Genomic DNA, 12,036 nt, shown 5'->3' with positions numbered 1-12,036 from the left:
GCGGCATGAACTGCTCCAGCGCCGTGCTGGCCCCCTGTGAGGGCCAGAATCAGTACTCCCCGCGCCCGTTTCCCGCCATCGTGAAACGCGACAACGCGAACACGTAGTCGCCATTTCTGAGAATCGCTCCCATTGTATTCACTGTATTAAGTTGTGTTGTTTAAGGAGTTATTCTGAGCTACTTTCAGGTGGGAGGTTAATGTTGTGCTAATGTTATGGGCCAGGGCTTAGAAACTCCAAAGTGTATTATGGAGTTCACCTGACCTATAACCTTTGTGTTGAATTTGGCTACGATAAATACAAAAGCTTCAGGTGTGATCCATCAGACTTCCTAGACACTTTAATCTTGTTGCTCGTTCTGGGTGAGTGTGCTTTACACTCAATTGGCTGCTTTATTCCTTAGCTCTGGAGTCGCCAGGTATCGTTATGATACCGCCACGAGGTTCAGGTTCAAGTTCAGATCAATGACTCAATACACCAGTTAGTAAGTTCAAACAAGACATGTTTATTATTACACAGTTATTTACTACTCATGCATATAACACTAAGACTAAACTATTCCTACTCCTAATAGGCCAATACTTATCTGGAATAAGGGAACTGCCGGATCAGGGAACAATGGCCTCTTGCTTTGTCCTGGATCCGCAGGCTTCCAGTTGGTGTGGACTAAAGGGGTCAGGAGTGTCTACTCTCGTAGCGTGCGTTGTATGACACTTACTTGTCGGTGTAGGAATTGGCCTGGCCTCTCTGTCTCACATTCACGGTCCTGGAGAGTTGCTGCACAGGTGTTCTGCTGGGAGGGCCGGCTGAGAGAGCGGAGTGCTGGCTAAGAGAGCGGAGGGCTGGCTAAGAGAGCGAGCTGGGGTCGGGGTCTCTGTCTTATACTGTTTTGGGTTTCGCACCCATCTGGGCGGACCCTCTATAAACTTGCAATCGATTGGGTCTCTTCCCAATCGATTGATTTGAATTTCCCCAATAACGGGGCTGTTCCTCGATCACTGGGCAGTTCTTTCCACCTTGCTTGTGTCCTTTTGTTTCAGACTCCACTGGCGCCGGGATGTCTGACCTTCTATAGAATGTTTCAATCTCTTCTAATTGTTGTGTCCATTGTGCCTGGGAATCACCGGGAATCGCTTAATTAATATGCGCAGCTCATTAGTTACAATGCTGTCTGGTTTCTTTAGCAGCTAGAATACACGGGGGATTCTGCAAACTGCTTGTCTCTTTGCAACTGTCCATTTTTCCCTGTAACCTTTGCGTTCTTCCATTTTGTGTGAGGAAGTGGCCAACCCAGGTAGCTACAATCCAAACAAGGTTTTTCTAAGAACTTAGTTAACACATATTTATTTAAACAAACAGCGAATTTTCATCAATTACAAACATAAAGACCCCACAGAGCTACAGTAATCTATGTATGAAACTTAATGAGTTCCCCTTAACTGTTCCAATTCAAAAACAAAATCCAATAAACCAAAAAAAACACTTTTTCAAGGGCGTGGCCCTGCACACTGTATTCTCTCTTGAATGGTACTGGTCTGTTTCCTGAGATTCTGAACCCGTTTCAACCAGCGGATTCAAACTCCTGCTGGGAAGCAAATTATATCATTTAAGTTACCAAGGCAGGTCGCCACACCCTGTTTACTTTTGGAACAGTTTTCAAAATGAAAATATAGAAAGGCAGCTGAACCCACAAAATGACATCACTGAAGCCATGTGATGAGACACAAATCTTTCTTAAAGGGATACTCACCTGACAGTAATATTAAAGTTTTGTTTTAAAATATCAAATCCCTATTTCTTCGTGCAATCACGTCTGGGGTGAAGTATACTTTCCGCACAGTCCTTCAAAATAAACTAAAATATTTGGGTTTGGTTCAGTATCTGAGCCACTGTTGGGATCATAATACTCCGCACAGACAGTCACCCAAGGCTGGAATCGAACCCGGGTCTCTGGCACTCTGAGGCAGCAGTACTAATGCCGTGTAAAGTAAAGCCTGGCTGCACAGGAAGGTGTTAAAGTGCATCTTCAAGGATGAGTAACAGAGGCACAAAATGTGCAGAGGTTCAGGAAAGGCATTCTTCAGCCGAGCAAATGGACAAGTTAGTGACAGGCAGCATGGTTTTGTACGGGGAAGGTCACGGGCGGGATTGTCCGACCCCCCGCCGGGTTGGAGAATCGCCGGGGGGGCAGCGTGAATCCCACCCCTGCCGGCTGCCGAATTCTCCCGCGCCGGGGATTGGGCAGTGGTGGGAATCGCGCTGGTCGGAGGCCGTTGGCCTGGGTCCCCCCAGCGATTCTCCGGCCCGTGATGGGACTACCCCCTGAAAGTGCGGAAGGTGCACCTTCAGGGCAAACCGACGCCAGAGTGCAGCACGCCACTCCTTCGCGTCGGAGTTGCCCGCCCCGCCGGTTCGCGGAGAATCCCGCCCCAGGTCTCACCAACTTGATTGAGTATTTTGAAGTGGTGACAAAGAAAATTGATGCGGGAAGGGTTGTGGATGTAGTTTATATGGACTTTAGTAAGGCGGCCGACAAGGTCCCACATGGCAAACTGTTACAAAAACTAAAATCACATGGGATTCGGGATGGGCTGGTTAGATGGGATTCGGGATGGGCTGGTTAGATGGGATTGGGGGTGGGCTGGCTAGATGGGATTCGGGATGGGCTGGTTAGATGGGATTGGGGGTGGGCTGGCTAGATGGGATTTGGGATGGGCTGGTTAGATGGGATTCGGGATGGGCTGGCTAGATGGGATTCGGGATGGGTTGGTTAGATGGGATTCGGGATGGGCTGGTTAGATGGGATTCGGGGTGGGTTGGCTAGATGGGATTCGGGGTGGGCTGGCTAGATGGGATTGGGGGTGGGCTGGCTAGATGGGATTCGGGATGGGCTGGTTAGATGGGATTCGGGGTGGGTTGGCTAGATGGGATTCGGGGTGGGCTGGTTAGATGGGATTCGGGATGGGCTGGTTAGATGGGATTCGGGGTGGGTTGGCTAGATGGGATTGGGGGTGGGCTGGTTAGATGGGATTGGGGATGGGCTGGTTAGATGGGATTCGGGATGGGCTGGTTAGATGGGATTCGGGGTGGGCTGGCTAGATGGGATTGGGGGTGGGCTGGTTAGATGGCATTCGGGGTGGGCTGGTTTGATGGGATTTGGGATGGCCTGGCTAGATGGGATTCGGGATGGGCTGGTTAGATGGGATTCGGGATGGGCCGGTTAGATGGGATTCGGGATGGGCTGGTTAGATGGGATTCGGGATGGGCTGGTTAGATGGGATTCGGGGTTGGTTGGCTAGATGGGATTCGGGATGGGCTGGTTAGATGGGATTGGGGGTGGGCTGGTTAGATGGGATTGGGGATGGGCTGGCTAGATGGGATTGGGGTGGGCTGGTTAGATGGGATTGGGGATGGGCTGGTTAGATGGGATTGGGGATGGGCTGGTTAGATGGGATTCGGGGTGGGCTGGCTAGATGGGATTCGGGGTGGGCTGGCTAGATGGGATTCGGGATGGGCTGGTTAGATGGGATTGGGGATGGGCTGGTTAGATGGGATTCGGGGTGGGCTGGTTAGATGGGATTCCGGTGGGTTGGCTAGATGGGATTTGGGGTGGGCTGGTTAGATGGGATTCGGGATGGGCTGGCTAAATGGGATTGGGGGTGGGCTGGCTAGATGGGATTCGGGATGGGCTGGCTAGATGGGATTCGGGATGGGCTGGTTAGATGGGATTCGGGGTGGGCTGGCTAGATGGGATTCGGGGTGGGCTGGTTAGATGGGATTTGGGATGGGCTGGCTAGATGGGATTGGGGGTGGACTGGCTAGATGGGATTCGGGATGGGCTGGCTAGATGGGATTCGGGATGGGCTGGCTAGATGGGATTCGGGGTAGGCTGGTTAGATGGGATTTGGAATGGGCTGGTTAGATGGGATTCGGGATGGGCTGGCTAGATGGGATTCGGGATGGGCTGGCTAGATGGGATTCGGGATGGGCTGGCTAGATAGGATTCGAGATGGGCCGGCTAGATAGGATTCGGGATGGGCCGGCTAGATAGGATTCGGGATGGGCTGGTTAGATGGGATTCGGGATGGGCTGGTTAGATGGGATTCGGGATGGGCTGGTTAGATGGGATTCGGTGTGGGCTGGTTAGATGGGATTCGGGATGGGCTGGTTAGATGGGATTCGGTGTGGGCTGGCTAGATGGGATTCGGTGTGGGCTGGCTAGATGGGATTGGGGGTGGGCTGGCTAGATGGGATTCGGGGTGTGCTGGCTAGATGGGATTCGGGATGGGCTGGTTAGATGGGATTCGGGGTGGGCTGGCTAGATAGGATTCGCGATGGGCTGGTTAGATGGGATTTGGGATGGGCTGGTTAGATGGGATTCGGGATGGGCTGGTTAGATGGGATTCGGGATGGGCTGGCTAGATGGGATTCGGTGTGGGCTGGTTAGATGGGATTCGGGATGGGCTGGCTAGATGGGATTGGGGGTGGGCTGGCTAGATGGGATTGGGGGTGGGCTGGCTAGATGGGATTCGGGGTGGGCTGGCTAGATGGGGTTCGGGATGGGCTGGCTAGATGGGATTCGGGATGGGCTGGTTAGATGGGATTCGGGGTGGGCTGGTTAGATGGGATTCGGGGTGGGCTGGCTAGATGGGATTCGCGGTGGGCTGGTTAGATGGGATTCGGGGTGGGCTGGTTAGATGGGATTCGGGATGGGCTGGTTCGATGGGATTGGGGGTGGGCTGGCTTGATGGGATTCGTGGTGGGCTGGATAGATGGGATTCGGGGTGGGCTGGTTAGATGGGATTCGGCGTGGGCTGGTTAGATGGGATTCGGGATGGGCTGGCTAGATGGGATTCGGGATGGGCTGGTTAGATGGGATTCGGGATGGGCTGGCTAGATGGGATTCAGGGTGGGCTGGTTTGATGGGATTCGGGATGGGCTGGCTAGATGGGATTCGGGATGGGCTGGTTAGATGGGATTCGGGGTGGGCTGGTTAGATGGGATTCGGGGTCGGCTGGTTTGATGCGATTCGGGATGGGCTGGTTAGATGGGATTCGGGATGGCTGGCGAGATGGATTCAGAACTGGCTTGGTTATAGAAGACAGAGAGTGGTGGTGGAAGGGTGTTTTTCAGAATGGAGATCTGTAGCTAGTGGTGTTTCACAGGGAACAGTGCTGGGACCTGTGTTGTTTGCTGTATATATATAAGTGACCGGGAGGAAAATGTGGGTGGTCTGATTAGTGAAGTTTGTGGATGACATGAAGATCGGTGGAGTTGCTGATAGTGCCGAGGATTGTCAGAGGATACAGCAGGATATACATAGATTGGGGACTTGGGCACTGAAATGGCAGATGGAGTTTAATCCGGGTAAATGTGAGATGATGCATTTTAGAAGATAAAATCTAGGTGTGAATTATACTGTAAATGGCAGAACCCTGAGGAACATTAACATACAGAGGGATCTGGACGTGCAGGTCCCCAGTTCCCTAAAAGTGGCAACACAGATGGCCAAGGTGACTAAGAAGCCAGGGCACTGAGTGCAGGAGTTGGGATATCATGTTGCAGCTGTATAAAACCTTGGTTAGGCCGCATTTGGAGTATTGTGTGCAGTTCTGGTCACCACATTATCAGGATGTGGAAGCTTTGGAGTGAGTGTAAAGAAGGTTCACCAGGATGTTGCCTGGTCCCGAGGGTGTTGACTATGAGGAGGGGTTGAATAAACCAGGATTGTTTTCACTGGAAAGACGGAGGCTGAGGGGAGAACTGATAGAGGTCTACAAAATTGTGAGAGACATAGACAGGACGGATAGTCAGAGGCTTTTTCCAAGGGTGGAAGTGTCAATTACAAGGGTCACAGGTTCAAGGTGAGAGAGGGAAAGTTTAAGAGAGATGTGTGGGTTACATTTTCATGCAGAGAAAGGTGGGTGCCTGGAACACATTGCCAGAGTATGTGGTGGAAGCACATTAGCAACATTTAAGAGGCATATGAATGGGTACATGAATAGGGAGGAAACAGAGTGATACGGACCGAGTCAGGGCAGGAGTTTATTTTTAGTTAGGGCACCATGATCGGCACTACCTCGGAGGGCCGAGGGGCCTGTTCCTGTGCTGTACTTTGTCATTTGAGCTCTCTGGCACTTACCAAGTGTGTTTGCAATGGCACATCAAAATCGGGTATGCGCAACAAGGAAGAGCTCAAAAATCTTGGCAAGTTGTGAGGTGGAGGAGGTTACAGAGATAGGGAGGGTTGTAGTTGCTGGAGGAGGTTACAGAGATAGGGAGGGTTGTGGGGCGGAGGAGGTTACAGAGATAGGGAGGGTTGTAGTGGCTGGAGGAGGTTACAGAGATAGGGAGGGTTGTTGGGGCTGGAGGAGGTTACAGTGATTGGGAGGGTTGTAGGGGCTGGAGGTTACAGAGATAAGGAGGGTTGTAGGGGCTGGAGGAGGTTACAGAGATAGGGAGGGTTGTAGGGACTGGAGGAAGTTACAGAGATAGGGAGGGATGTAAGGCTGGAGGTTACAGAGATAGGGAGGGATGTAAGGCTGGAGATTACAGAGATAGGGAGGGTTGTAGGGAGGTTACAGAGGTAGAGAGGGTTGTAGGGGCTGGAGGAGGTTACAGAGATAGGGAGGGGTGTAGGGGCTGGAGGAGGTTACATAGATTGGGAGGGATGTAGGGACTGGTGGAGGTTACAGAGGTAGGGAGGGTTGTAGGGGCTGGAGGAGGTTAGAGATAGGGAGGGTTGTAGGGGCACATGGAGTTTACAGAGATAGGGAGGGATGTAAGGCTGGAGGTTACAGAGATAGGGAGGGTTGTAGGGAGGTTACAGAGATAGGGAGGGTTGTACAGAGGTTACAGAGATAGGGAGGATTGTAGGGACTGGAGGAGGTTACAGAGATAGGGTGAGTTGTAGGGGCTGGACGAAGTTACAGAGATTGGGAGGGTTGTAGGGACTGAAGGAGGTTACAGATAGGGAGGTTGTAGGGACTGGAGGAGGTTACAGAGATCGGGAGGGTTGTAGGGGCTGGGGGAGGTTACAGAGATAAGGAGGGTTGTAGGGACTGGAGGAGGTTACAGATAGGGAGGGTTGTAGGGGCTGGGGGAGGTTACAGAGATAGGGAGGGTTGTGGGGATGGAGGAGGTTACAGAGATAGGGAGGGCTGTAGGGGCTGGAGGAGGTTACAGAGATAGGGAGGGTTGTAGATGCTGGAGGAGCTTACAGAGGACAATAAGCAATTATTATTATTAAATATGAGGGTTCTCACCTCCACCATCGTGGGAACATGGGGGTTTAAAGCCTGACCCTGAAGCTGGTGGTATTAAATTCAAGTCATGAAATCTGGACGTGTGCGATGGACTTGGTGAGAAGCGGAAGTGTCATCGTGGCTCACTGATGGGCTTGAAGGGTGACCTGGAGTCGCCTCCCTGGCTCAGTCTGGTGCCCACATGACCCCAGGCCCAGGGCGGACACGGTTGACTCTCAGATTGCCGGTCTGGAGTGGGCCAGGTGGACCGCTCAGTCCAGGTGCATTTTGGGGATGGGCGACAATGCTGGCTTTGCCAGCGATACCCCACCTCCCTCCGATGAAATGTGTTTTTTAAATCAAAGGAGATGGGGTGGGGGGGAATATAAAACTCAATGTGCATTAACAGGGCCTGTGGGTGGAGCTGGGGTCATGGTATTTGGAGCAGGATGAGTGCAGACTTGCTTTCCCATTGCCATGTGCACCAAGCCTTGAAAGATGCACAAAATGGCCGCCTGGGACATTCAAATCTCCCGCCCTCCGCATCAGGGGCGTGGCCAGCCACCAGCGTCATGACGTGGCAAGATGATTGACGGTGGGCGTAACTTGAAGGGGGGGCGGGGGCTTGCTTTGCCCATCTGGCTCGAGCATCGCGGGCGTGGCCCGCGCAGGCCACGCCTCTCCCGGGCCAAACGCGATCTCTTGTCAACGGGCGTCAGGTGGTTGAGACGGCGCGACGTGACGTCGTGACGTCTTGTCCAAGGTCGAGTGTGTGAGGAGCACGGGGTGGGCGGGGCCGGTTCTACGATGTGGGCGGGGCCGGGCACGCGGGGTGAGAGGGGTCGGGTGGGCGGGGTCGTGGGGTGGGCGGGGCCGGGCGCGCGGGGTGGGCGGGGCCGGGCGCGCGGGGGGATTTGAATTGAAGTTGACGGTTTGAGGAAGAGGTGACCTGAGGACGAGGTTACCTGAGGGAGAGGCTGCCTGAGGGGGTGGTTACCTGAGGGAGAGGTTACCTGAGGGAGAGGTTACCTGAGGGAGAGGTTACCTGAGGAAGAGGCTACCAGAGGACGAGGTTACCTGAGGGGGAGGTTACCTGAGGGGGAGGTTACCTGAGGGGGAGGTTACCTGAGGGGGAGGTTACCTGAGGGGGAGGTTACCTGAGGGGGAGGCTAACTGAGGACGAGGTTACCTGAGGGGGAGGTTACCTGAGGGGGAGGCTAACTGAGGGAGAGGTTACCTGAGGGGGAGGTTACCTGAGGGGGAGGTTACCTGAGGAAGAGGCTACCAGAGGGGGAGGTTACCTGAGGGGGAGGTTACCTGAGGGAGAGGCGACCTGAGGGGGAGGTTACCTGAGGGAGAGGCGACCTGAGGGGGAGGTTACCTGAGGGAGAGGTTACCTGTGGGAGAGGCTACCTGAGGGGGAGGTTACCTGAGGGGGAGGTTACCTGAGGGAGAGGTTACCTGTGGGAGAGGCTACCTGAGGGGGAGGTTACCTGAGGGGGAGGTTACCTGAGGGAGAGGTTACCTGTGGGAGAGGCTACCTGAGGGGGAGGCTGCCTGAGGGGGTGGCTAACTGAGGGGTAGGTTACCTGAGGGGGAGGTTACCTGAGGAAGAGGCTACCTGAGGGTGAGGTTACCTGAGGGGGAGGCTGCCTGAGGGGGAGGTTACCTGAGGGGGAGGTTACGAGGGGGAGGTTACCTGAGGGGGCGGTTACCTAAGGGGGAGGCTAACTGAGGGGGAGACTAACTGAGGGGGATGTTACCTGAGGAAGAGGTTACCTGAGGAAGAGGTTACCTGAGGAAGAGGCTGCCTGAGGGGGAGGCTGCCTGAGGGGGAGGCTGCCTGAGGGGGAGGCTACCTGAGGGGGAGGCTACCTGAGGGAGAGATTATGTGAGAGGGAGATTATCTCAGAGAGAGGTTACCTGGGGAAAGATTACCTGAGAGATTACACGAGAGGGATATTACCTGAGAGAGAGGTTACCTGAGGGAGAGATTACCTGAGAGGGAGAAGTTACCTGAGAGGGAGAAGTTACCCGAGAGGGAGAAGTTACCCGAGAGGGAGAAGTTACCCGAGAGGGAGATGGCCTGAGAGGGAATGGCCTGAGAGGGAGATTACCTGAGAAAGAGATTACCTGAGGTGTAAATTACCCGAGCGGGTGATTACCTGAGGGGTAAATCATCTGAGCAGGAGATTACCTGAGGGATAGGACTGTTACTTGAGAGAGAGTAAGGGTATGCAAGAGAGAGGAAGTTTACCTGTGAGATAGATTACCTAAGGGTGAGGGAGATTACATTCGGGGGAGAGAGATTAACCAGTGATAAATAGGGAAATTACGTGGGAGAGGGAGATCACCTGAGAAGAGAGAGGGAGAGTTTGCCTGAGAGAGAGGGGAAGATTGCCTGAGAGAGGGAGAGAGATTACCTGCGAGAGAGGGAGAGAGATTACCTGCGAGAGAGGGAGAGAGATTACCTGCGAGAGAGGGAGAGCGATTACCTGGGAGAGAGGGTGCAAGGTTACCTGAGAGAGAGGGCGTGAGGTTACCTGCGAGAGAGGGAGAGAGATTACCTGGGCGAGAGATTACCTGCGAGAGAGGGCGAGAGATTACCTGCGAGAGAGGGAGAGAGATTACCTGAGAGAGAGGGAGAGAGATTACCTGTGAGAGAGGGAGGGAGAGAGAGAGATTACGAGAGAGGGAAGGATTTTTTGAGGGAGGGAGATAAGGATTACCTGAGGGAGAGAGGAATTACTTAAAAGAGAGGGAGATTACCTGAGATAGGGAAGGGGAGAGAGAGTACTTGAGTCAGAGAGGGGGATTACTTGAGAAGGAAGGAGATTACCTGGTGAGAGAGACAGGGATTACCTGAGAAAGGGAGTGAGAGGAATTACCTGAGAAACAGTACAGTGATTACCTGAGAGGCAGGAAGAGAGGGATTATCTGAGAGAGGGGTGATTACATGAGATAGGGAGGGAGATTACCTGAAAGCGGGAGAGAGGGATTACATGAGAGAGGAAGTTTACCTGAAGAGGGATTACCTGAGTGAGAGGGATTATCTGAGGGGTGGGTGGGCGGGGGGGAGGAGGCAAAACGGAGAGAGAGGTTACTTGACAGAGAGGGATAATCTGAAAGGGACGAGAGACAAAGGGAGATATTACAGAGGGTTTACCTGAGAACAAGAGATTACCTAACAGGAAAATTACCTGAGAAAGGGAGATTTCCTGAGAGAGAGGGTTTACCTGTGAGGTAGGAATTATTTGAGAGAGGCGGATTATCTGAGAGAAGGAGGTAGAGAGTGGATACCTGAAAGAGTGGGATTATTTTAGAGAGGGAGAGGGGTATAGAGATATCACATGAAAGAGAGGGAGATTTCCTGGTTACCTGGGAGCAATACCTGGGAAGGAAGGCGACAGATTATATGAGAGGTGGATATTACCTGAAAAAGTGAGAGGGATTAGTTGAGAGAGGGAGTACTTGACAGAGGAATTAATTGAAAGAAAGATAGAGAAGGGATTACCTGAGGGAAAGAGAGGAATTATCTGAGGGAGAAAGATTACCTGAGAGAAGAGACAGAGAGAGGAATTATCTGAGAGGAGGATAATCTGAATGAGAGAGGCAGAGAGAAGGATTACCCGAGACAAATCCAGGTGGGTGGAAGGGATAAATATCAGAAGAATTACCTGAGAGAAAGGGACGCAGAGAGGGTTTACCTCAGAGAGAGAGAACGAGGGAGAAAGGGAACGTCAGAAGGTGAGGGGATTACACGAGACAGGACGATTACCTGAGAAAGTGAGTGAGGGAATACCTGACAGTCTAGGATTACCACAGAAAAAGGCAGACAGGAATTAGCAGAGAAAAAGCACCTGGGAAAGAGGCAGAGTGAGGAATTACCTGAGAAACATCACCTGGCAAAGAGTAAAATTGTCTGAAAGAAGGATTAGAAGAGAGAAATATCTGGGAGAAAAGGATTATCTGAGACAAAAAGTGGGAGAGGGGCAGAGGGATATTACCGGAGAGATAGTGCCTGAGAAGAGAGCGCCTGTGAGAGAATGAGAGGCAGTATGTGAGGGCGAGAGAAACAGAGAGGAGGAGACAGATATCATCTGAAAGAAAGGAAGAGATATATCACCCGACAAATAGCACCTGAGAGAAAGCGCCTGAGAGAGAAGAGGGACAGCGTATGAGTTATTACCTGAGAGAGGGAGGAGAGAGATTTCACCCGATTTGAGAGGAGCAGAAGCGTATCACCTGAGAGACATTGCCTGGGAGATATTGCCTGGAAGAGGTGGAGAGAGATAACACCTGAAAGGCATCATCTTAGAGAGGAGAAATATCACCTGAGAGATATCGTGTGGAAGAGGAGAGAGATAACACCCAAGATAAATCACCTTAGAAAGAGGAGGAGAGATATCACCTGAGACCTATTGTCTGAGAGAGAGTGGAAAAGAGATATCGCCTAGAGATATCACCCAAGAGACATCAGAGAGAGAGAAGAGAGATCGCCTGATAAAGAGGAGAAAAGATATACCTGAGATATAACACCCAAAAGATATCACCCTGAGAGAGGAAGAGATATACCAACTGAAAGAAAACACTAAGATATTAAGAACAGAAACATCATTTAAGAGAGTGAGGGAGAGACATCACCCAAGAGAGAGCGGAGGAGAGACATCACCTGAGGGAGTGCAGAGGAGAAACGTCACCTGAGAGAGTGCGGAGCAGAGCATCACCAAGGGAGTGTGGAGTAGAAACATCACCTGAGAGAGTGTAGAGGAGAGACATCACCTGAGAGAGA

Source organism: Scyliorhinus canicula, chromosome 6 (assembly GCF_902713615.1).
Source record: "Scyliorhinus canicula chromosome 6, sScyCan1.1, whole genome shotgun sequence".
NCBI lineage: Eukaryota > Metazoa > Chordata > Chondrichthyes > Carcharhiniformes > Scyliorhinidae > Scyliorhinus > Scyliorhinus canicula.
The sequence above is the reverse complement of the archived record's forward strand: the minus strand, read 5'-3'. Positions refer to the sequence as shown.